This window comes from Camellia sinensis, chromosome 3 (genome assembly GCF_055761805.1).
Source record: "Camellia sinensis isolate YWXY chromosome 3, ASM5576180v1, whole genome shotgun sequence".
NCBI classification, from domain to species: Eukaryota; Viridiplantae; Streptophyta; class Magnoliopsida; order Ericales; family Theaceae; genus Camellia; species Camellia sinensis.
This window is the reverse complement of record NC_138963.1, coordinates 200,454,752-200,480,731: the sequence shown is the minus strand read 5'-3', so window position 1 is coordinate 200,480,731 and position 25,980 is coordinate 200,454,752. Positions and strand designations below refer to the sequence as shown.

The following is a 25,980-nucleotide window of genomic DNA, read 5'->3' as shown; positions in this document are numbered from 1 at the left end:
GGGAGAGAGGTAGAAGTGTAAAAATGGCCCGCGACCCATGGGCAGCTCAAAACCTGCCCGCGGTCCGGATGGGCTCGATCTGTTTAGGCTCGTTTGGGGCCAGGCCCGTGCCCCTAGGCCTGTGCTTGGGTTATCATTTTGAAGCCCGGCCCATCGGCCCACTCAAGGTCCTATCCGAGGCCTGGCCCACCCAAGGCCCAGTGATTTTTTTTAGTGAAAAAAAATAAAATTTTGATAAAAAAATTTAAAAAAAAAATGGTCTACCCCGCCCAAGACCCGAATATCCCTGGGCTTGGGCTTATCTTTTTGGCCCGAGGGTCGGCTTGGCCAAGCTCTAATTTTAGCAGGAGTCCACAAAACTCAACATAGACTAGGCCAGGCCAGATTTATAGCCCTAAAGAGAGGTTAGGAAGACAAAGCTTCAAAGCTTATTCAACCATAAAAGGCAAAAAAGAAAGGGATGAAAAAAAGAGGAGAAAAGAGAAGAGAGATGGCCAAAGACTAGAGTCCTCTCTGTCCAAGCTGCGCTCCCAAGCAAAGAACAGTAAAAGAAAAAAAGTTGAGAGAAGCTCTCATTTAGAGAGACGAAAAGGCCAATTTTTTAATGTCTTCCTTTGTGCCATTAGATCATCTTAATGGCCTCGTTTGGGAAGTGACTATTTTAGAAGCTTTTTGGTTTTTTAGTTATTTTAGTAGGTTATTTTAGTTTTTGTGTTTGGGAAGATGTGATTGATTTTTATTTGAATTATTGTATTGAAAAGTGTATTAAAATGATGTTTGAGGTTGAAATGACAAATTTGTCCCTAATCTTATTTTTTTCAAAATTAGTGTAAAGGAGCAAAAGTGTCATTTTGTACCGGTGGGACAGCCATCAAGTGAGAGGGGCGGGCTGCAGAGCTATTTTCTTTTCTTTTTCTTTTTTTTTATAGTTATATCAATGGTTTAGCTACAGTGGTAGGCTAAGGGGTTGTTTGTGATGATCTAAATAATTGCACTTTTTATCTTTTTACAAAAAAATATACAGAAAAGTAGAGAGGTGATATAATAAAAAAAAGATAAGAAGATAAAAAAAAAAGATTATATAAGAAATGCCAAACCACTCCTAAATGATTTTTTTTCATCTTGAGGCTATAATAGCCTACTTGATTACTTCCCAAACACCGCCTGTAATGAATGGCTGTGGTACAAACTTCCATACCATTTAGAGAGGGAGCATCTGGACAGAGAATCTCAAACAACACAGTTTTGTCCATCCGCAGCCTTTAATTTACATCACATATTCACTTTTTGAATAGATTTCTTGATCAAATTTATGTGTTTGTATCTTTAATATGTTCTAATATTTGATGTTGTAAATTGTAATAACACTTAAATATATGAGTGAATAATTAAAGCCAATGCGATGCACTCCACTTCGCAGTATATGATTGATCCAATTATTGAATTTTAGAATCGATTAAGCTAAATATATAGTAACTGAATTTTATATTTGTATAATATTATTCTTCTACAAATTAATTGCACTAAAAACAAAAGGATATAAATAAATATAAAACAAAATAAAATAACAGAAGACAATTGCAATAGGCCAGTTAACAGATTAGATTCAATCCGAATCTGTTAACAAATGCCCAATCTCATAATATAATAAAATCTTAATATGATTTATCTAGTTATTGTAATAATATGACCTGATCTAATTTACATACTTTTAACTTTTACTTGTATATATATGGAGGATTGAGAGCTTCTATATCCATAATTGTAATGGAAGTTTTCTATTATAATTTCGTATGAGAAGTGGGTTAGTTTTTTTATTATTTAAGCACAGGGTTAAAAATCTTGTTTGGCTTGGGTTTTTTGATTTTTTTTTTATTTCTGTAAAAGAAAATGTAAAATAATTATAATTTTAATGTGACATTTTGTTTTATTAATTTTTTAACTTATTTTGTCATTTTGTAATTAGTTTAGTCAAAAAAAAAACCTCCCTACCCAAAATGCCAAACAAAGGCTATATCATCTAAGGCCATGTTTGTTTGGGTGGACATGAGCTTGGGATTGGACTAATAGTCCAATAAAATTATTAATCCGATGTTTGGTTTAACAATTGAAGTACGGACTAATTATTTTAAACTTGACTATTAGTTAAGATAGGATACACAATCCAACGAATTCGTAGTCCTAGGACTATTAGTCATGGGAATGCTAATCCAGTCCGCCCAAACAAACATGGCCTAAGGGTTGTGATATTAATATTTAAAATTTAAAATTTTAAAAAAAAAATCATTACAAACCCTTGAATAATGCAATGGACATCTTCCATTGCAAATTTAGAATGAAGAGGATCACAATCCATGTAAGGCGACAACATCTACACACACAAAAAAAAATTATATTAATTCGGTTTAAACTTCTTGTAATTTAATTTTTATCTTTTAATCTCTCATAAAATAAAATAAAATAAGTCTAAAATTTTAAGTATGATGTGTTGCTGTCATTTCTATTATACTTATTTCGTGAGATAAATTTCAAAAACCTTGAAATGTTATTTATAACATTATAATCACATCCAATAATCCTACATTAAAATCACATCCAAATCCGATGGATTAGATTTTTGGATTGAATAATTGGATAAACTTGATTAAGATGATTTCTTATTCAATCTGTCATGATCAGATGGGATTTGAATTATGGCAAATTCAATCCGTTAACAAGCCTAACCATAACTAGCTAAAAATATAGATCCATTAGCACACTTTTGAAATTGAGAGAGGAGATCAAGTGCATTTTTTCTTGGAATGCACACCACCTCTAAAGCCTCAGCCTTGAGCAGAGGTTTTGAATCTCCGATCAAGCCCTTTTTTTCTCAAACCTCCTCCAATTCAAAACATTGAATAAGTGAGCCCAAAGCCAAGGAAACTGCCCGTACACCCTTGTTGGCATCTGGACTCATCCTCCTCCTTATCCCAAATGGAACAAATTTGAACCCTTCTCTTTCCCCTTCAAACCTCTCTGGCTTGAACTTGTCAAGCTCTTCCCAAACCTTGGGATCCCTATGCAAGACCAAAGCATTCACCAACAGAATCGTACAGTGAGGTTCTTCAGATCTACCAATAGTGCAATCTTCGGATGAATAATGTGGTAATACAAGCGGCACAGGAGGATATTTGATTGATGACACATTGGAGTAAGGGAAACTTGGAAGGATCAAAGTCATCTAGCAAATGCCTATGTCTAACTTGGTTGTCAATCTCTGCTCTGGCCTTCTAGAAGTTCGATGGATGATTTAAAAGAAGTGACACTGCCGTTCCATCGTGACTGTTGATGTTCTTGTTCCTCCCAAAAAATCACCTAAAGCACATGTTAAACATGTCTTGACAACATAAAAAATTAAGAAGTTATTAAACTTAAGCCTCACCCAACCTCACTACCCAAATTAAAAAGAAACATATATAATTATGTGATGTAATAGCCATTTTGTCAAGCGCCATGAAAATGATGGATTTGTATTATTAATAGTTTAGTCAACAGAATAGACCCATTCAAATTAGCATAAATTAGAAACATCATACCTTATAAACAAACCCACAAAAATAATGTAAAGAAAAGAATGCAAACATAATTTGTAAATAAAAAAACTTCCTCATACGTATTTTTTTCTCTTAAAAGTAAATGTGTTATTATTTAGTGGTTGTATTTGGGTGGTGACGACAGCGGCAGTATTAGTAATATTATAGTACCAAAAAAATTTGTATCGAAAAATCATAAATTGATCAAGTTCGATCCTAATAGAGAGCATACATCAGTCATATTGTATTGAAGATGTATACATTCATGATAAATAATGAAATAAACAAGTGAGAAAACAAAAATCATATAACACTTACCAGTATTAAACTCTTAACGAGATCCTTGGTATAAAAATCAGGTTTCAATTCTTGGAGGCTATTGGTAAAAATCTAGTTTAAGCCCAATCGACAATGATTTGATTGACAGACTCAAATAAATTTCAAGTAAATACAAATAAAAATCAGGCTTTGTGGTTGAGTTATTTGCCTTAAACAAATCAAGGACTTTCCTGGAGGTAATTAAATGAAGAGGAAATGTAATAGAACAGAATCTGTATTAATTCGAATAAATTGTCACTTATCACTAGTTACAAGAACTTAAACAAGAACAAAAAATTGAAGAAATACAGCAATCAACATAAAGAAGAGAAGTGGGGGTTGGAAAAAGCTGATAGTTTAATCTATTCTAGAATGGCTAATTTAGAACTAGTCCTAAATAACTCTGCACGTGTGTGTTTGATGGTTGATGATGAACGATTGATTCTTCTTTGTATCTCTCTTGGCCTATTTATAGGCTCAGCCACATGAGAGAAAGAGATAACCTAAGTCCACGATTTCCTCAACAAGTCCATGATTTCCTCAACATTATCCATATCTCATGTTTGATAGAAACCATTTTGCAGATTTGGTGCTTGATTTGATCTTGGCTCCTTGATATCAGCAACTTTCAAATTGCTACAGTTGCTAACTTTCTGGCCCTCCATTTAACATATCATCATGCCACGTCCTTAGTACATCTGTCATGCCACGTTAGTATGTCTGTCGACAGAAATAATAACAATAAAAACAAATGTGGTCAAGGTTATTCTTTGCAAATAGTTTATGATTTCAATCGACAGATCATAATTGAACTTGGCCATAATTAATAGGCCACAATCGACAGAAAAATAAAATGTGGTGCAAACACTGCCCCCTCATTTAAATGGATTGAAGAATGAAATCCAATTAAATGATTTATAAGGTGGTTTACCACAATCGATAGAAAATATTTTACAGTACAAATAATTCGACTTCTTGAAAAGTTATATTATATCCATAATAATCTATCACTGTCGATTTGTGAACACTCCATCTTTTGCTCTGTCAAGTGATATAACAAAGAGCCACATCCCGTATTTTTTAACATTTTTCGAGAGAAGAGGTTGTTCCTTTCTTTAGCCATTAATGGCTTGTCACTTTTTGCCACATTTGGCAAAACATCATGCCTCCCCCCCCCCCCAAAGTGAATCATAATTCTCAATATTTTTTGAGAGAATGAGTTATTTTTTTAATTTTAGCCATTAATGGCCCATGAAAATTCTCTAAAGTCATATTATCTTCATGACTTGGTGTGCTAATCCTTCAAGCCACATACATTGGCTCTTTATGAATGATTGGCTCTTCAAAAATATGTGTATTAACTATACGAGCCACATTATTTTCATATCTTAATTTCATTGGCCATTATGCCTTCTAATTTTTGCTTCCAATATCAAATTTCTTCATCAATTAGAACAATTTGGCCTTTAAGTCAGTGAATTTTTCCATCATAGTAATTTAAATCTCTTTGAGTTAAATAATACAAAGATGATGAAATTATTTAAAATCTTTGCCTATAAAGATAATTAGGGGTTGTTTGGGGTGTCCTAAATAAGTGCACTTTTTGTCTTTTTGAACTAAAAAATTGAGAAAAAAAATATGGATGTTTGGGTTAACTTTTTGACTATTTATGGAAAAATGTGTATTAAAAAATTGTATAAATTAGTGTGTAGGGAAAAATTAGAATTGGGAGTTATGCAGCCGTAATTTTTGACTTTTGGTGAATAATGATAACTTTTTAATTTTTTGAGTAACTTTTTGGCTTTTTGAATTTTTCATGAGTTCCGCAACTTGGCTAAAATTTCACTCCCGCACCAATAAATTTCATCCTCACAACGCCAAATTATTCTTTTCACGTCATTTGTCATGTCGTTATATTGACAATAAGAGGTAGAACCACCACCATAACACTGCCAATTTTTAGAATATGAGGCATTCCACTGATAATCTGTTTCCATGGGAACATTGCCACTCCATTGGCGGTTTGTATCCATGGGTGCACAAGATATGAGCTTACCTGTTGAAGGCATGATTTCATAAGAATAAATCTGCTTGTTCATCATCATTATTCCAAGTTAGAATGGTCCCACTAGGCATGCCAATTTATGTTGGTAAAAATCTAGTTTAAGCCCAATCGATAATGATTTGATTGACATACTCAAATAAATTCCAAGTAAACACAAATAAAAATCAGGCTTTATGGTTGAGTTATTTGCTTTAAACAGATTAAGGATTTTCCTGGAGGTAATTAAATGAAGAGGAAATGGAATAGAATAGAATATGTATTAATTTGAATAAATTGTCACTTGTCACCAGTTGCAAGAACTTAAACAAGAACAAAAAATTGAAGAAATACTACAATCGACAGAAAGAAGAGAAGTGGGGGTTGGAAAAAGCTACTAGTTTAATCTAGTCCTAAAACGACTAATTTAGAACTATTCCTAAATAACTCTACATGAGTGTGTTTGATGGTTGATGATGATCGATTGTTCTTCTTTGTATCTCTCTTGGCCTATTTATACGCTCAGCCACATAAGAGAAAGACATAACTTAAGTCCATGATTTCCTCAACAAGTCCATGGTTTACTAAACATTATCCATATCTCAAGTTTGATAGGAAACATTTTGTAGATTTGGTGCTTGATTTGATCTTAGCTCCTTGATCTTAGCAACTAACTTTCAAATTGCTACAGTTCTTGACTTTCTGGCCCTCCATTTAACATGTCATCATGCCATGTCCTTAGCACATCTGCCATGCCACGTTAGCATGTCTGTCGATAGAAATAATAATAAAAATAAATGTGGTCAATGTTATTCTTTGAAAATAATTCATGATTTTAATCAACAGATCATAATCGAACTTAGCCATAATTAATAGACCACAATTAACAGAAAAATAAAATGTGGTGCAAATAGAGGCATAATAGACTTCTGATCAACGTTTCCTTATCACCTCCTATATTAGAAGAATCGGCTCTCCTCCGCCGAACCTCATCAATCAAACCCTACAAAAACTCATATCTCTTCTTCTGCAAAGTCACCATACTCTTCTTCAATCCCCTCCCCCGATAAGCAATCCATCTCAAAATTGGAACATAATCGCACAAATTCGATGGCAAACTCGCAAAAAAAAAATTGTCCTTTAATCCTTCAACAAATTGCTTCCCTAACAAAAAGATATAAATAAATAAAAAATAAAATAAAAAAATAGAAGACAATTGCAATAAGTAGGCCAGTTAACATATTAGATTCAATCCAAATCCGTTAACAAATGCCCAATCTCATAATATAATAAAATTTATGATTTATCTAATTATTGTAATAATATGATTTGATTTGATTTACATACTTTAACTTTTACTTGTATATATATGTATATATGGGGGATTGAGAGCTTCTATATTCCATGATTGTAATGAAGTTTCTCTATTATGACTTTGTTTGGGAAGTGAATTAGTTTTTTGGCTTTTTATTTTTTAACTATTTTAATCTATGGCTAAAAATTTCTTTTGAGTTAGATTTTTGATTTTTTTAACTTTTGTGCGAGAAAAAGTAAAAATAATTATGATTTAAATGTGACATTTTGGGTCCATTTGGGAAGCTGGTTAAAAGCCAGCTTTTGACTTTTAACAGATTTTGGGTCACATCACCTCTCACATTTTTTAACCACAAAAAGACAAAAAAAAAAAGTCAAAAAAGCCAAAAAGCCAACTTTTAGTCTATTTTATCTTTTTGTGACTATTTTAACCCAAAAACCTCCCAACCCAACATGTTAAACGAGGGCTATAATATCTATGGGTTGTGATATTAATATTTTAAATTTGAAAAGAATCATTACAAACCCTTAAATAATGTAATAAAAATCTTCCATTATAACTTTAGAATTGAATGAATCATAATCCAAGGAAGGCAACAACATTCACACACAAAAAAAAATTATATTAACTTGGTTTAAACTTCTTTTACTTTAATTTTTATCTGTTAATCTCTCATAAAATAAAATAAGTCTAAAATTTTAAGTATAATATGTGGCTGTCATTATCTATTATACTTATTTCGTGGGATAAATTCCAAAAACTTTGAAATGTTATTTATAACATTACAATTGAATACAGTACAATAGTCACCTAATGATATATATCAAATCCAATAATCCTATAGTAAAATCACATCCAAATCCAATTGGATCACCTTTTCGAATTGAATAATTGGATAAACTTGATTAAGATGATTTCTAATTCAATCTGTCATGATCAGAAGGGAATTGAATTATGGCAAATTTGATCTGCTGACATGCCTAACCATAACTAGCTAAAAATATAGATCCATTAGCACATTTTAATTTTGAAATTGAGAGAACAGTCACTACAAGAATTAACACTTTTGCCGACCAAAAAATTGGTCACTAAAAGCCCATTTTTAGTCGACAAAAGTTATTCGCGACCAATTTTTTTAGTCACTACTTTGGTCGCCAATTGAGGGTTGGCAAAAGTAATTCGCGACCAAAATTTTGGTTGGTCATGAAAAGTTGGATTTGCCGACTAAATTTTTGGTCGCTAATGTAGACGCGCCCGCGTGGGCCTCATGCTACAGTTCGGACTCGACTTGTGTCACAGTTCTTAATCTGAACCAAAGAGTCCAAATCTGGCAAATCGTTTTGAGAAACAGATTTTTTTGAAAGAAGTGCCAAACATGGACTGCTTTGCCAGATACAGAGTCGCCACCTAAATGTTTTAAAATGGGAGAATTTAGGAAACCCTGACTCGGTGCCGAAGGCCACATGTCCGTCATCACCGGAGTTGTCTCGGCTCGGGAGCTTGGGTACGATCGGGGAAGGTCAGCTATGAGCACCCCCTTTCGCCCGGTCCGAAGACCGGCCTCTACTAACCGTGATATCCAATTTTGAAAACGTTATGTGTTCTTAATCCGGTTATTAGCCTAGAATTACTATGTTGTGCGCGCAGCAAACAAGTATAGACCAGATCACCCAAATTGGAACAAAACATTTCATGTTTGTTTTGAAAATGGTTTGCTACTCGCAAGTAGGCTAAAATGCAGATTTTGCCAACCTCAAGTGGGCTTTTAGAAAAGATGATTTTGCCACTATCTAGTGGGCTTAAAACTCACAATTTTAATGCATTATTCCATTTTAGGTAATTCAACCTCCATCCACAGGCATTCAAGCAGTTATATCACATAAGCAGCTAGCCTCATGGTAATCATACTGTCATGGCAATATTCACACTCATGCGATATGCTAAAGCGGAAATACTTACATAGTACTCCATGCCAAAACAAAGAACTTGTTAGCAAACATGCATGATCCAAGTCCATGTTAAGTGCCTAATGCATCGCATACAAAATGTTGCTAGAATAGGCTCGGCTATCCTAAACATGTCATGTGAAAATGCACAACTATCACGTATTCAGTTTGGGAATTGAAGTATTGATGCAGTTAGCGTGATGTACCGAGCCTAATGCATGCAATACAAATGCATGGATGCACACATGCATAGCATAGGGTATGCTAAATTAAACGTGCCCTAATACTAACCATTAAAGCGGGTAAGTAAAAGGGAAGAAAGAAGTGAGGTTGGAAGACATGCACACACTCACCCACACTTATTACAGATTTGCCCTGGCTCGGAGGGACCAAATAAATATTACATTCCAAATGATAAGCGAATAAATTATTACAGACTTTCTAATTAATTAACAAAATAAATGCAGCAAGGAGGTGGCCGCAGCCCCGCCTTGGGATGCGTGAGTGATGCATGCTCGGATCCGTCTCGCCCGGAAAGCCCGTACCATAACACTGCCACCTCTGTTTATACTGCCCTGTCTCTCTGAAAATTGCCAAAACTCCAGGACAGGTTCCTTGCATGCTGCAGAGCACCACCGGCTAGGGGAAATTCCCACCGGCAGTTCACAACTTCCATCGGCTGTTTATTGGGTCACCGGCATTTCAAAAAGTGCCGGTCGGCACTAAATTCTGCCGGTCGGCAGAAGCTCCCTGCAGAAGACAGTTTTGACAGCAACAGAGAATAGACAGCATATGGCATAGGATTTCAGGCACATGTATGCATGGACACACTCCCTATCATGTAATGGACTCAAGGGAACATGGCCCTCGACCCTCGGGCCACCAATCACGCATTTCGATGCATGATGGCCAAAGAGTCAAGTATGCATTTCAATGTCAAATGCAATGCACACAAAACATACAAGGGACCCAACCTCAATCATGGTTGGTCAAGAGGCGAGGCAATGCACAACAATGCACATGCGACCTAAGCATGCAAGCAAACATACAAACATGCAATATAACTACATGGCACACACAATGCTAACAACATAACATGCACAACGTATTGAAACATGGCATACACAATGCAAGATGGGCTTACAACAATACAAGTGGACCTCAGCCACACTCACATAGGAGGCCATAAGATGAAAATGAAGTGCCTCGAAATGCGTGCACACGGGCACGCAAACCGAGGCAATGGCATATGCAATGCAATGGCTAAAGTGGCATATAGAATGCAACATGGGCTTATACTAACATGAGAGAGCCTCAGCCACACTCAGATGAGAGGCCGATGGATGAAAATGAAGTGCCTCGAAATGCGTGCACACGGGCACGCAAACCGAGGCAATGGCATGCGCAATGTAAATGACATGAAAACATGATATGGGCTTATACCAACATGAGTGAGCCTCAGCCACACTCACATAGGATGCCGGCGGATGAAAATAGGACTCTCGAAGTACGTGCACGCGTGCACGCAAACCGAGGACCGAACCTACGGCACGGAATGCCACTCTAACAAGACATGGCAAGATGATATGCTAGCATGCAAATTTCAGAAGCTAAACATGACCCGAAACAGCCCCGAATCATGGCAAAATGGCACCCGATGCATGACATGCGACCCGAAATGCAAAATTAGGCATACACAATGGCCTACAGCTATACAAAGCATGCACAATATGGACATGGAGCATGAAGACAGAAGCAAGGCAGCCCTGATACAAGCATTTTTACAGTTTATGACATGGCCAAACAGCAAGCAAAGATAGGGCTAAAATGGCATACAAAAACGGCTCCGCAAGGGAGGTAATGAAGCAAGTGGTAGATGCAAAACCCAAACAGAAAAATACCCTTCTACAAAACTGAAGAGGGACCAAAAATATGATGTTTTTCAGTAGATGACAAGGCTCGAAAACAGATACAAGCATGGCAAACAATTTATGCAAGATTAAGGCCACAAGAGGGCTATAACATGAAGTACACAAAATATTCATCAAATAGCCAAAGACCCTTAATGAAACATGACAAGGGGGTCAAAATATGGCCACTTTAAGTTCGGACCAAGCCACAAAAATAGAAGAAAAACAGGCTAATAAATTATGCAAAAAAACGGGGCCAAAGAGGGCTACAATGGCAAGTGGTACATGGAGGTCCCAAACAAGGATGAGCCCTTCTTCAATGTTGAAGAGGGGCTCAAAATAAGCCTATTTTCAGTTTATCTCAGGCTCGAAAACAGATCACACATAGGCTAAAAGAATCATGCAAAATAATGGCATACAAAGGGGTAATGAAGAAAGTGTGAGATAGGGTTCTCAAAGAGGGTTGAGCCCTTCAACAAACATGTAGAATAGCTCAAAATAGACCTAGTTTCAGTTAAGGTCGGAGCCTAAAACCATAAGCAAATATGGCTAAGAAATGATATAAGAAAAAGCTCAAAAGAGAGGAAATGCTACTCACCCTTGAAGACCAAACTTTGATGGCTTCTTGGCTTGAGTTTGTGGCTCCTTAGGCTTTGAAGAACAGCCTCCAGCTGCTGGAAATGGAAGTGGTGGTGTTGTGCTATGGCATGGTGTGTAAATGGCCAAGGATAATGGACTTTGGAGCTTGGAAGAGAGGGTTGAATGTATAGATATAGGGTTGTATGTATAATGCTCCAGCTGGTTTTCTTCTTCTAACCTAGTATAAGGAAGAAGAGGGCTTCCTTTATAGAGCCAAGGGAGTAAGACTTCTCTTAGAAGCTTCAAAACCAAGAGCCAAGATCCTCCATACACGTGTATGGAGGATCCAGTCTGTGCCCTCCAGCTGGCACAGATGGAATCCACTCAATCTGCAGAATGCTCCGGAAGGTCGTCGGTTAGCAAAAAAGGCCGGTCGGCTACTTTAACCTGCCGGTCGGCACAATAAATTGCCGGTCGGATAAATATAGTGCCGATGGGTGGCCGGTGAGGTCAAAAAAGTGCCGGTTGGTGTCCAAATTGAAGCCCCAGAAGTTAGCTTTCTAATGGCGCAAACCTTGCATTAAAATTCCTTCTGTGCAAAAAGTTATGCCCTTTTTCGTGAAGCCGCGCAGATTCGATCCAACCGGGATGATGCCCGACTTCAACTGATCATATCTCCCCCACCCGGACTTGGCTCTAGGAGATTCTTGAGTGCAAAATGAAGCCCCGGAAGTAAGCTTTCCGACGGTGGTGGCCCTATAGCTAAACTCCAAGTGTACAGACAGATAAGCCCGATTCAACGAGGGCTGCTCGACTCGCTTCTACCCGGATTCATGCCGAACTTCTCCCAAATTAGTTTTCTCCTCTCCTTTCCTCTCTTCTTCAACTCCAAACTCCTAAACAAAGTGTTTTGAAGGATTTGCCTCTCTCCTTGCCGAAGAAACTGAACATTTCCCCTGCACACCTGTCTCCACCAAGTAAACCATCAGTAACGCCCAAGTCTTAAGGGCGGTCAAAAATGGGGTGTCTACAGCTAAATATATCATTACTGTGACTAATCCATTGTCGCTAAAACATTTTGGTCGCGAAAAGTGATATTTTGCCGACCATATATCTTAGTCGCCAATTGTCACATTTCACGACCAAAAAATTTGGTCGCCAATTATCACATTCAACGACTAAAAAGTTTGGTCGCCAATTGTGACATTTCACAACCAAAAATTTTGGTCACCAATTGTGACATTCTACGACCTCTTAATTTGGTCGCCAATTGTCACATTCCACGACCAAAATAATTAGTCGCCAATTGTCACATTCCACGACGAAACATGTTTGTCGCTAAAAGAAATGTTTGCGCAACTAAAACTTTAGTCGGCAATAGACCTATTCGCGACCAAATCCTTTGGTTGCCAAAATTAATAATTTTAACGACTAATTATTTAGTCACCAAATGTGCTTGGTGATACACTGACTACTTTATTTAGTCGGCAAAAGTATAACTTATCTTTCCCGACTAATCAATTGGTCGCCAAAACTAGAAAAACAAAACCAAATTTTGGTCCCCAACATCCAACAAAATAAACTTGTAATTTATAATAATCCATCCAATTTATTCAATATAATCTGTAATTTGCAAAAATTATTCAAACCAACAAATAAATTGAATCATGAACATTCAACAAAATACATATATCAACCATTTCTGAACTTGTTTAATTAAAGTCAGCAGCTATTATAAGTTTTCATCCACAAATAATTCCAAACTACATATTTCATCTAGCATAAAAATTTAAAACATAACAAGTACTTGTTATTATGTTTTAAATTTTTATCCATGTACATCAATCAAAAAATATAACTAGTAGTCTACCAAATATTTTCTATACACACCCATCCAAAAATTTAACTACTAGTGTATCCAAAAATATAACTACTAGTCTACCCTAATATTTTTCATATACATCTATACAAAAATATATAATCCTTCCAAAAATGCAAAAAGTGCCAATTTGTCCTGTGAAATTTAGCTTTGTGCACGAGTTCATCCATTTGTACCAAAGAAAAAGTGAAATAATGTCAGGTAAAATTGGACAAATAATGAAAAATGTCCATGGAAAGCAAAGGTCACATTAGCAAATTAAATGACTATCATTATCAAATTGTAAACAAAACAATAGCATTCTTATGTCTATAGAATAAATTGGATCAGCCACCATTCCAGATCCAATATAGTGCAACACAGCAGACACCAACATGGCAACTGAAATTGATCCATATTGTCAATAACTCCTATCTTCCTCAATTCACATGAAAGGTTCAATCAATTCAATATGAAAACTAGTTTTTCATGAAAGGTTGACAATATGAAGACTAATTCAAGTGAAAAGTTGACAATATTTCATGAAAGGTTGACAATATGAATTGATCCATAGTCTTCAATTGATCCATAGTTTTCTTTCAGACATCCAGTCTTCAACATTGAATTAGCCTTCAAATTTTATTTCCCCCTTTTTTAAGACACAGAGATATTGAAAACAAAAGAATAAAGCATCTCTGATCTAATGTTTCCTCTCAAATTATAGTAATGGTTTAAAAATTAACAAGAAATACTAACCAACAAGCCCTCTTGGAGTGCCAGCTGCTTTGTAGTTTCTACAACTTCGTCACTGGATATCTGAAAGAATTAGCATACCACGATAAATAACACACGGTAAACAGAAAAACATGGCAACCTAATACAAGTATGACAAATATAGAAAAGAATTTGAACAAGATTGTGGGATATTCATACATAGACAAGCAAATTCATATTCCCAAAAAGAGTGACTACCTCACTCCATTCCGTTCACAAAGGCCAACCAGCCAAAAACAAGAGTAGAAAACAATTTTATTAGGCCTATTGTTACTACAACAATAGAAAAGTAAAGAACAAATCAACATTTCTGCTTATGACCATAGGAAATATTTTGTATAAGCGGACAATCCATCATACATGTTACCACTGCATCACTCTGCAGAATGCATGAAAGCCAAATTCTTACACTAATATGTTGTAGTTGTTCCCCTGGTGCAAATTATGTAATGAATAGTGCTTGTTTTCCTTCGTGCAAATTTTGCATTGCTTGTTTGCCTTTGTTATATTATCTATATAGGAGTTATATAATTTCAAAATTTTTATGTTGATTGAATGTGAATCTTGTATAGTAAAAGATGAATTCAATCACTAATGGGTAGTCAAACCCAAAAGATGTTGTGAGGTTCATAAAGCACATTTAATCACTAAACCACCCTAGGTGGTCTCTCAATCAAAATCACTGCAATGCAGCCAGGTTTGGATGCCCATATTTGAATCACAAAAAGTAGACATCCATTTATACTTTCAAACACACACCCATAGAGAGAGTGAGTGTGGATCCCACATTCGCTCGCACACGCACAAACAATGAGCTGTTGAAAACTTGAAACATTTTATGGAAACAAGCATATAGTGTGTATGGTGGATCCAAAACAAAATTGAGCTAACTTTAGGATTGAATAGTTGCACTCAAATGTAGCCCCTATTAGAAAAGTGTCTGATGGGAAAATGGAGATTGAAGGATTTGTTGAACTCTATAAAACCATCCCTTTCAAAGAATTACGGGGTCAAAATGAAGATGTTTCTATTGGATGAGTAGTGAGAAAAAGAAAAAAAGAAAAAGGGATATGGTATTAAAACAAATGTACTTTGCAGCATGATTAACAATGAAAAACAATTTTATTTGAGGTCTTTTCCTCTACCCTATTTTTGAAGTGCATTGTTAATGGTTACTCATTTTTTCTGGTGCAGGGCAATATTCAGCTAATGATGCATGGGATTTCAAAGAATTAGAAGAATCAATCACCAATGACTATCTATAATTTTTTTATTATTATTTGATTTTGGTTGCTGTTGCTACGCCCCAAAAATATCTGAAGCAGCAACATCGATCAAGGAACACCCTTTTTAGTCCTTTATTCTTGTATACATGTAACAGCTGCTTCTGCATTTTATTTGTTCTTGGGTGAAAATTGTGAATGTAAAATGCTGTTGTTCCTGTGATTGTTTCTGTCATGTGATGGTTATTTCAAAATATTTACTTGTAGGTCAGTTTATGTATATATTTACTACACTCTACATACCTATGAATGTGCTACAAAAATTAACCAATTGAATGTACAAGGAGAACAAAAAAAATTGCGAAGTAATCAAAATTTGAGGAAGTTATATAGAGGTAGTTTTACAGTGACAATTTGGGAATGGACATTAATGTGATTGGTAGTTCACGTCAATGGAGTTGTATGTTTTATATATACAAAAATGCTATAGACCATGAAAATTTATCATGAATCTTATCCTGAAAATAAGTGTGGTATATATATAAAGTTAGTCTCGCAATGATAGTAAACCATTGATTGATTTCTCTTTTTGGGTAATTTTTTTAAGTTTGTAGTATTGTTGTTTACTCAAGAATCTACATGCACATACAAGTTTTTACAGCCTTAGGTCCAGGCTACACATAAAACACAAATCCTGAACAGATTGCCATCCCAAAATTCTACATATCCCTGGACAGTTAGAAAGCCAATACTAGCCCAAGCAACAAGGCTTGAATCTGTTGATTTGAGTACTTCTAATTTTGCCACCAACATTGGCAAATGAAACATCAAATGAGAAGCCCCTAATACCAACATTGGCAAATGAATAGTGCTTGTTTGCACCAGGGGAACAAGCCAAAAGAGTTGCAAACTTAGTTTTCCCTCCATCTCATGGGTACTAAGAATGTCATATGTAATGAATATGGAACAAATTTCATAACTAGGTTTGATTTGACTAATTTAAAAGCAAAAAGCACTTACCTTTATGCTAGGATTTTGCTGTTTAAGGAATCGACCAACCTCAGAAATTGTTCCACCAGTGCCGATCCCTGCAATAAAAATGTCCACCTTGCCTCTTGTATTTTCCCAGATCTCTGGACCAGTTGTCTCATAGTGAACCTGCAAAAAAATAATAAATAAAGAGATGAGAAGGTAAATTTAACATAGATTCAAGCATCTAGGGATGAGAACGCAACTCATTTTAAAACCTTATTTCTATATTTTGCTTTCTCTTTCCCCCCATCTCTTCCCGAATTTTAACTTGGTATTAGAGCTTCCAATCAAATTCAATCACACCTTAAACGCACTGAAATTTGTGAGAAATTATCACACCTTACACGCACTAAAATTTCTGAGAAATTATCATACACTTTCCACACAAGGAAATCGTAACCTGTTGTATTGTTGACGTTAGCGTGAGAGTGCTGAAGTCAGCATGGCATCAACACAATCGTGATGTCAGCGATTGAGATGCATACTGTTTGATTCATTTCTTCATGCTGAGTCCTATGGTGATTCTTATGAAATTTTTTGAAGCCATCTGACAGCATTTTCGATTTTTGAAATGTTTTTCAGAATTTTTTAGTTCATTTCTTTTATCCGTTTACTAGAGAAGCTTTTGTGGTTTGTTCACTTCTTCCCTGGGTGCCGACCTGCCATCCTAGAGGTTTCTAGGAGTTATTTAATCTATGCCATACATTTTTGGGTAGTTTTTGGCTCAACTGGACTTCAGCAGTATAGTTTCCATGGCTTGTGTGTGCAGTTGGTTCAATTTTTGGCTAATTTGCTTTTATTTTTTCATGTGCCGGCTAGTATGAGTGTTGGGTCGATACTTGTTCAAGGTGTATGACTGTTCGACAACAAGAGAGAGGGAATGCAGGTCGTCTTCCTTACATTGATCGATTGAACGAGGGTTCGCAAATTTGTCTACTACAATGCCAAAGTATATTACTTATAAGCTAATAAGTTATTAGCTTAGTAATAATAACCCTACTCAAAATAGGAAACTAAACCCTATTACAAAAAGAAAACTAGAATCCCTAAAAAATAAGAAACCAAATATTACTAATATCCTAATTCAACTATATTTCCAATTGAATCTTTACCCATTACTACCATGGCTTTGGTCACCTAGCAAAGTGTGAGTGTTGAATCTTTTTATTAAGCCCAATTATCAGGTAAGCTTCTTATAATTTTACACAAAGACTGGCTCAAAATTTATTCTAATGGGAAAAAAGTTAGATATTGATGTTCTTATTATAACAATAACAAAAGAACAAAGAGAAGAAAAATACCCAATACAATGACTAAGCTGACTTTTGTTGGCTATATCATAGAATACCATATACGTCTATAATACCAGAAGGAAACACTAGATCAGTTACAGCTCTTACAACAACCCGTGCCACTAAATTGACGTTCACTGGAGGTGTAAACAGAGGGCCAACCAATGGGATTTGGTTGAGTGGCTTCGCATGTTGGAGAACCTACAGTGGTAACTTAACAACACTATTTTGATTTCATACCAGAAATCATCTTCTTTTATCTCATAATCAATTGGAAGAAATTAATTATCTAAGAATTGTGCTAATGGTCGAGGGTATGAGAATTCCGAGAGCTTCTAAATGCACCCACTAAACTTTTCTCTACACCCACATGTACATGTATTTCTCCATAAGATAAAAATTCTACAATGCATATGGTGGGTGTGAAGACAAATTAAGAAGGTGTATTTAGAAGCACACAAAAATAACATGCACCCACAATTAGTTGCAAATTTCAATTGTAAATAATCAAAATTGCTATTAGTCATCACGCTCAGAAGATGATTAAAGGATCTTGTAACAGATTATAAATATATAATTACCCTTAGGCTTGTGTTGTATTCAGTTTGGGAACCCTCCTATTTAGCAAAAAAGTCAAAAGTTACTAAATTAGCCAAAAAGCCAACAATCCATACCAAAAAGTCAAAGATTCTCTTTTCTCTCTACTTTTTGCACATCTTTTCGTAAAAAGTTAAAAAGTCATCACAAACATACTCGTTTTTTTTAGCTCATATTTTAGCCAAATAGCCAAAAAGTTACAAAATTAGCATGTTTCCAAATGAGGCCTCAGTATATTAAGCTCAAACTGAACCTTCCCACAAAGACAATGTTTCTTCGCGACAATAAAGTCAAAAGTAGATCTCATGACATTCATTTCAATCAATCATAAGAAACTGAAAAAAGATTTGAAGAGAAAATTGAAAGAGGAGATGACCAGTTCAATCAAATACCCTCACTGATAATATCCTTCAAAAGATACAACAGTATTGCGATTGTTGCTTGTTATGTTGATTTTCAACTGGACACTCCAGCAGCTTAGGTCCTATTACCCCAATAAAGAAACTCAAGTTCGGGTCTCCTTAACTTGCCTATTAAAGGAAAAATATATTTCTAGTTGCCCAATTGTTGCTTGCTAGGGAGAAGCTTCAATTACTTTGAGGCAATTGAACCGAAGTACACAAATTGATCAAAGGTAGCACAAACAACTTGATCTTAATACGAAATTATTGCCAAAGAAATTGAAGCACAAAACCACCAAAGATGTCCTTTATGCAATGGAACACTTTCTTTCTTTCTTTTTTTTTTTCTGGAAACACATTAACTGAATAAGAACTGTGATACTATGCTAAATAGAGATGTCAATAATCTTGAAGAGAGAATACGAATTTTACCTCCATATGGGAACCTAATCATTAGCTCCGTTTCAGCTGCTTTTTGCATCAATTTATAAAGGCTACATTAGAAAAAAGAGAGTGACAAAGAAACTTTAAAAACAAAAGAATTCAAGTATAAACTATGACAAAATTGAGATATTGTAGAAATTATTAATTACATGAGAAACATGGCAGTTGTAGAAATGATTTGATGTAAATACAATCTGGAGATGTTCTATGTTCTGTGTATAGTACTCACCTTTCAGCATTAGTATTAGTTCACATTATACATCAATGTAATTTCTTTACCTCTTTATAATATATATATAGTGTTTTTAATTAAACTAAACCGTAGGAACCATTCAGTTCAGTGCCATCCCCTGGGTTCAACAAAACTTTTAATTGCGAAATACAAACAAAAAATGTTTGCACATTTTATTTTTGTTTTGCATAATTTGTTTGCAGTATAAAAATAACTAGAAAGCCAAATAGTACCTTCCGCTCATAATATCCTTATGGCAGGAAATTTGCCAAACTAATTTCCTAAACCCACCAAATACTTTTCAGCAAGAACATCAAAAATATATTTAGACAATATTTTCCTATGGTGTACTTTTTTAGCAAGAACATAACAATGTATGCAAAAATAGGTGTAGATACAAACTTACCAGAGAAAGAGGCTACAAGATCTCGAGTCTCTTGACTCCAATTGAACCCACGAATGGCCTTGTGCACACCCACATAGTCCAACATCGAAGAAAAAGTTTGTGATGCAGCTGAAGTTCTTTAGCTAGCTGCTAGAGTTCAAAGTGATCATCTGTCAAAAGTAACCTTGATTCTCAACAAGTACAATACAATTCTGGAAGTCAGCAACCATGATTTGATGGGATAAAAATAGCCACGTCACCATAAAATCGAGAAAAAAAAACTTGAAAGAACTATATGGGACATGAAACAAATTTACCTGGAAGCAAGGTAAGCCTTTGATGTCATCTTTAGTGACAAATAGCCATCTAGAAAAGGAAAAATATAAAAAATAGAAGAATGTAGAAAAGAAAGAGATAGAAGTTTAGAGGCATAACCAAATGAAATCGAAGAGGAAGAGAAAAAATGCCATGCTCAACAACGGTTCATCCAAAAACCACACTCAAATTATATCAAGTTTAATACTTTCAGAATCACACCCCTATATCTCACTTTCAGAATCATACTTTCAGAATCACACCCCTATACTTTCAAAGAAAGGAACTAAGAATTTTAAGTAGGATCACACCCCTATATTTCACAGAATTGAACAATCAAAGCTAAATTCAGAATCTAAGAAAAGGTCTACTCAACCACCATACATATAAATCAATAAAGTTCCACAATCAAAATCATCTGATTAAAAAAAATGAACACAAACCCTAGAAGACAAATTGACAATCAAACAAGAAACAAAATGAGACCAACAATGTCAAAATTTTACACATAGAAAAAATGACACTAAATAATGGGGCACTATTGCTACAACACAAAACATATATATATACATAAACCCTAAAACCATCGTAAAACTCCAAATCAATGACACTGAACAACACAGTCATACAAAATCAACTCACATGTCGTCGATGTAGATGTGGCCTAGAAAATGAATCGAGTAGGGCCATTCGTCCTAGAATGTAATCCCCTGCGTTGAAACCTAGAGCGAGAGAGAGAGAGAGAGAGAGAGAGAGAGAGAGAGAGAGAGAGAGAGAGAGAGAGTAAATTATGGTTTGATAAGAAGAGAGATCAATAATGGGATAGAAGGATGGGTAATGTGTGTGCCTGAAGGATGAGGTCGTCGCAGATATCGGCGATCTTGTCGTAGGATTTGGAAGCCATTGCGTCTCTGTGGATTGCTCATGACGGTCAGATCTCGGCCTAGGATTCAAATCTGATTTAGATTTCGACAATCTTCTCGGATCCGGTAGAGGCACCAGTAGAGGAGGAGGAGAAGGAAGAGGATCATCGACGGCGGTGGGTGTTTAGGAGAGAGAGAGAGAGAGGCACCAGCGGAGGACGGAGGAGGATCATCGACGGCAATGGGGATCTGCGGCGGTGTGTGAAAACCCATCTTTTAATTATTCTTTAAAGAAAATTAATTAATTAATTAATTTTGTCCACAGTCTATCTGAATTATATATTAGTGTAAAAGTTAGTTTTAAATCGACTCAATTCAATCACTAACAAGACATTATTAAGAATAATAATTTTGTGGGTGTTCAATATTTGTTGTTTATAAATTATTTTAATTAGGATTCAATATAATAACTATTCTTACTAAATACCTTAGTTAAAAATCTTAGTGTGTCAATTTTCAGAAACCCACACAAAAAAAAAATAAATAAATAAATAAAAATAATACAAACAAACAAACCGTGGGCAAACAACCCACAGCTCCTACCAAACCCACCATCCTTTACAAAATTTAGGGAAGAATTTATAAAAATTAGAGAAAGTTTGCTCTTAGAAATTGGAGAAAGGGAATGGAATGTTTTTGAGAAAATAAAATAATGGAAAGAATGAGAGGGAGAGAGAGATGTCTTCAATTTATATATATGCATGCAAGCCTTCCTTGTGCATGCAAGCATTCGGTGAAAAAAAAAAAAAAAAAAAAAAAAAAAAAAAAAGAGAGAGAAATCCCCAAAGCAACCAAGCTTAGTGATAGGAGAGGAAGAAGAGTAGGAGATTAAGGAAGTCAAAATTCTCAACCATTTTGTCACCCTATTACTAAGTAAGAAAACCCTCTCAATCCTCTCATTTTTTTTTTACATTATTGAAATTTTCAGATTGTGTACATATGATACATTGTCTAAATTGTGTTGAAGATAATCTATGTTGAATCTGCCAGCATGTTGCCCGAATTTTTAGACAATTTTATACTCAAACTTTCAAGGTGATTTCTTCTACAAAGTTGTTGATAATGATGTCTAGTTTATCCAAAAAGTTTTGGAAATAATTTTTGAGCTTTCTACGAATTTATACAAATTTTTAACTAAATCTGAAACTGTGTTGAGAAATCTGTCTTGAATCTGCCAGCATGTTATCCGAATTTTTAGACAATTTTATACTCAGAATTTCGAGATGATTTCTTCTACAAAGTTGTTGATAATGATGTCTAGTTTATCCAGAAATTTTTGAAAATAATGTTTGAGCTTTCTACGAATTTATAAAAAATTTTAACTAAATCTGAAACTGGGTTGAGAAATCTGTCTTGAATCTGCCAGCATGTTACCCGAATTTTTAGACAATTTCATACTCATAATTTCGAGATAATTTCTTCTACAAAGTTGTTGATAATGATGTCTAGTTTATCCATAAATTTTTGGAAACAATTTTCGAGCTTTCTACGAATTTATACAAATTTCTAACTAAATCTGAAACTGTGAGACAGATTTTACCATGTATTTGAAAATTTATTTAAAATTCTATACTAAGCCAAATCTGATAATTTCTAACTAGAAGATGAAATTTGAGAAGTCTAGTTTCATAATAAATTTTTAGATTATGGGTTTGATCTATAAATTTAAGCATGGAATTAATGTAAGGAAATGTGACAAATCTGTGTCATAAACACCCTTGGAATTTGTTTAGAATTATTTATAAGTTATTTTGGAAAAAGCTTTCTAAAAAATAACCATAACATGTTTATTGAGTATCCTGTAGATTTATATGAATTTTAGAGTTGTATAAGTAATGTATTTATAATTTTAATTGTAAGATATATACTCTGAAAATGTTTTTGGACAGAATAAAATCACCACTTTAATATTATGCTAGTCTAATTTTGTAAATCAAAAATTTGTGCATGTGTGTGTTTAGGGTTTAATTCTTGTATCTAAGTTATTATTTCATACCATGGTTTAAATAAATTGTTTATTTAAATTCTGTACTTTTATTTAGTATTGTGTGACACATGCAATATTTTATGATTGTGAATTTTAATGAGTTGGTATAACATTATTTGTGATTAAAATTTTGAAATTATTTGTGATTAATATCAAAATTAACTGAAATGATTAATGGCATATATTTTGTTGCCCTGGCGTTTCATGCCAAATTATGTTGAAGAAGGGACTGAGGCTGAAATTGGAGCTGCTGCCAATATCGAACATTGGCTGACTTAGAGTCAAGATTTTGTCAGAATAAAATCCTGTTATCCCTTGTATTAGGATTTAACTATGTTGTGACGTTGTGTGTGAACTCGTAGTTTTATTTTGTCGTTGGACTTTGACTTTGTAAGAACTTAAAAGTTCCTAACTAGTAGTTAAAATTTTATCTAGCAAGTTATTGTTATTTAAAATCTTATGACGTTTCAAAAAAAAAAAAAATTTGGGGCGTCACACGGTGGCCGTGGCCGTGGCCGTGGCGATCTGTGCCGGCGGTGGTGGTCTGCGGTGAGGTAAGGTTTGGTGGTGAAGGAGAATCTGTGTGAGGTTTGAACAAATGGTTGTAAACAGAGAATAGCGGCGGTGATATATCTCACTAAAAAAACATTCCACCTTTAGCGACAAAATTTGTTTTTTGTCGCAGAATCTTAATATATAACGACTAAAATTTGGTCGGCCATTGTCTACCAGTGCATTTAGATATCAAAATGACGTCGTTTTGATATCTGCGACTAAATTATTTTAGTCGCTAAAAGATTATATTGTTCCCGCCCAATTTTTCACCTCCTGACATCATTTTTAGCGACTAATATTTTAAATTGGTCGAAAAAAATCACTTTTTGCAACAAAATTACTTTAGTCGGTAATAGTATCAACTTTTAGCTACTAAATGTTTTTTGGTCGGCAAATGTCATTTTTTGCGACTAAAATTTTTTTAGTCGGCAAAAGTAGTCGGCAAATGTGTAAATTCTTGTAGTGAGTTCAAGTGCATATTTTCTTACAATGCACACAACTTCTAAAGCCTCAACCTTGAGCGGAGGTTTTGAATCTCTAATCGAGCCTTTTTTTTTTCTCGAACCTCCTGCAATTCAAAACACTGTATAAGTGAGCCCAAAGCCAAGGAAATTGCCCGCACACCCATGTTGGCACCTGGACACGCCCTCCTCCCTATTCCAAATGGAAAAAATTTGAATCCTTCTCTTTCCCCTTTAAACCTTTCTGGCTTGAACTTGTCAAGCTCTTCCCAAACCTTGGGATCCCTATGCATGTCCAAAGCATTCACCAATAGTCGTACCGCGAGGTATTTCAAATCCCCCAACAGTTCAATCTTCAGATGAATAATGTGGTAATAGAAGCGGCACAAGAGGATATAGTCTTAGGGTTTCATTGATGACACATTGGAGAAAGGGAAGCTTAGAAAGATCGAAGTCATCTAGCAAACGCCTATGTCCAACATGATTGTCAACCTCTGCTCTGGCCTTCTGGAACGTTGACGGATGATTTAAAAGAAGCAACACTACACGTTCCATCGTGACTGTTGATGTTTCTGTTCCTCCCAAAAACATCACCTAAAGCGCAAGTTAAACGTGTCTTAACAGCATTAAAACTTAAGAAGTCATTCAACTTAAGAGCATCTCCAACCCATCATCTACTTTTTTTCATTTTTAAAAAATTTTCACCTCCAATCCATCTCTATTTGGAAGGAGGATGTGTTGATCCTCCATATTTGAAGGGAGGATAAAAAATAAAGAACTACCTCTAAAATACTATTCATTTTATATTTTTTATTATATTATAAATAACTTTTAATATGTAAATTCAATTTTTATATAATTGACATCATTAAAAAATGTGAAATCATACCTTTAAAATGAGTATAATATTAAAATATTTTACAAAATTTTCAAAATTAAATATTTGTTAATGAACAAAAATTATTCACTTTTTGATAAAAATATTTTCAAGAGAAATCTTTAAAGAATAAAATGATGATTTATGGTTGAAATTTGAGTGAATAGTGAGATACTTTATATTCACTTTTTTAAAAAATATATATTTGCATTCTTTAATTAAGAGTGTTTGGTTGGAGATGCTCTAAGTCTCTCCCAACCACACTACCTAAATTAAAAAAAAAAAAAAAAAACATATATAATTATGTGATGTAATAGCATTTTGTCAACCCCATGAAAATAATGGATATGCATTATTAACAATTTAGTCAACAGAATAAACTCATTCAATTAGACGAGAGTATTTAAGTTGAATCTGGGTTGGAAGAGTAAAGATAGGTATCATGAAAAAAAATATTAAGAAAATAATCATGAAAGATTTTTCACCGTTAGATTACACATACAAAAAGACACCACACACTAATCAAATGATGAAAACTCTTCATAAAACATTTCATCATATTTTTTTCATGATCCCTGATATTATTCGGGTTGGAATAGGTAGGCGCGCTTGAGACTGAGACTGGAATTCCCCTATCTAAAATTCTTCCAAGTCCAGTTCAGCTCCAACCCTTCCCATTCAATGTACTCAGCCTGTGTTTGGCAAGTGGGTTTGCAGGCTTTTTTAGCTATTTTAGCCACAAAAAACAAAATAGACTATTTTAGCCACAACAAACAAAACATCACATTCAACCCATAATTATTACATTCTTCTCTCACAAAAAAACTCAAAAAAGCCAAAAAGCCCTTCCCAAACCAAGCTTTAAAGTCCAGGCTAAAATAGCCCAAAAAGCCAAAAAGCCAACCCACGGAGGCTCAATAGACAACACCCAAATTGCTGCCTC

The 25,980-nt window shown here is 34.8% G+C and overlaps 1 long non-coding RNA gene and 1 pseudogene across 4 annotated transcripts; both read right to left on the bottom strand.

The window, feature by feature from the left end:
• Positions 1–2,869: 2,869 nt before the first annotated feature.
• On the bottom strand, positions 2,870–3,220 carry LOC145822158 (cytochrome P450 81C13 pseudogene; annotated as a pseudogene).
• A 10,090-nt stretch (positions 3,221–13,310) lies between these two features.
• LOC114300551 (uncharacterized) lies at positions 13,311–21,357 on the bottom strand. 4 transcript variants are annotated; one of them, XR_003642680.2, is made up of 7 exons: positions 21,082–21,357; positions 20,877–20,956; positions 20,237–20,285; positions 19,941–20,103; positions 19,291–19,352; positions 16,557–16,694; positions 13,311–14,355 (listed from the first exon to the last, which is right to left on the bottom strand). It is a non-coding gene; the product is annotated as an uncharacterized LOC114300551 (long non-coding RNA). The 4 variants fall into 4 exon arrangements; XR_003642682.2 differs by having other exon boundaries at positions 19,941–20,089; XR_003642683.2 differs by having other exon boundaries at positions 19,941–20,066.
• Between the last annotated feature and the right edge of the window lie 4,623 nt (positions 21,358–25,980).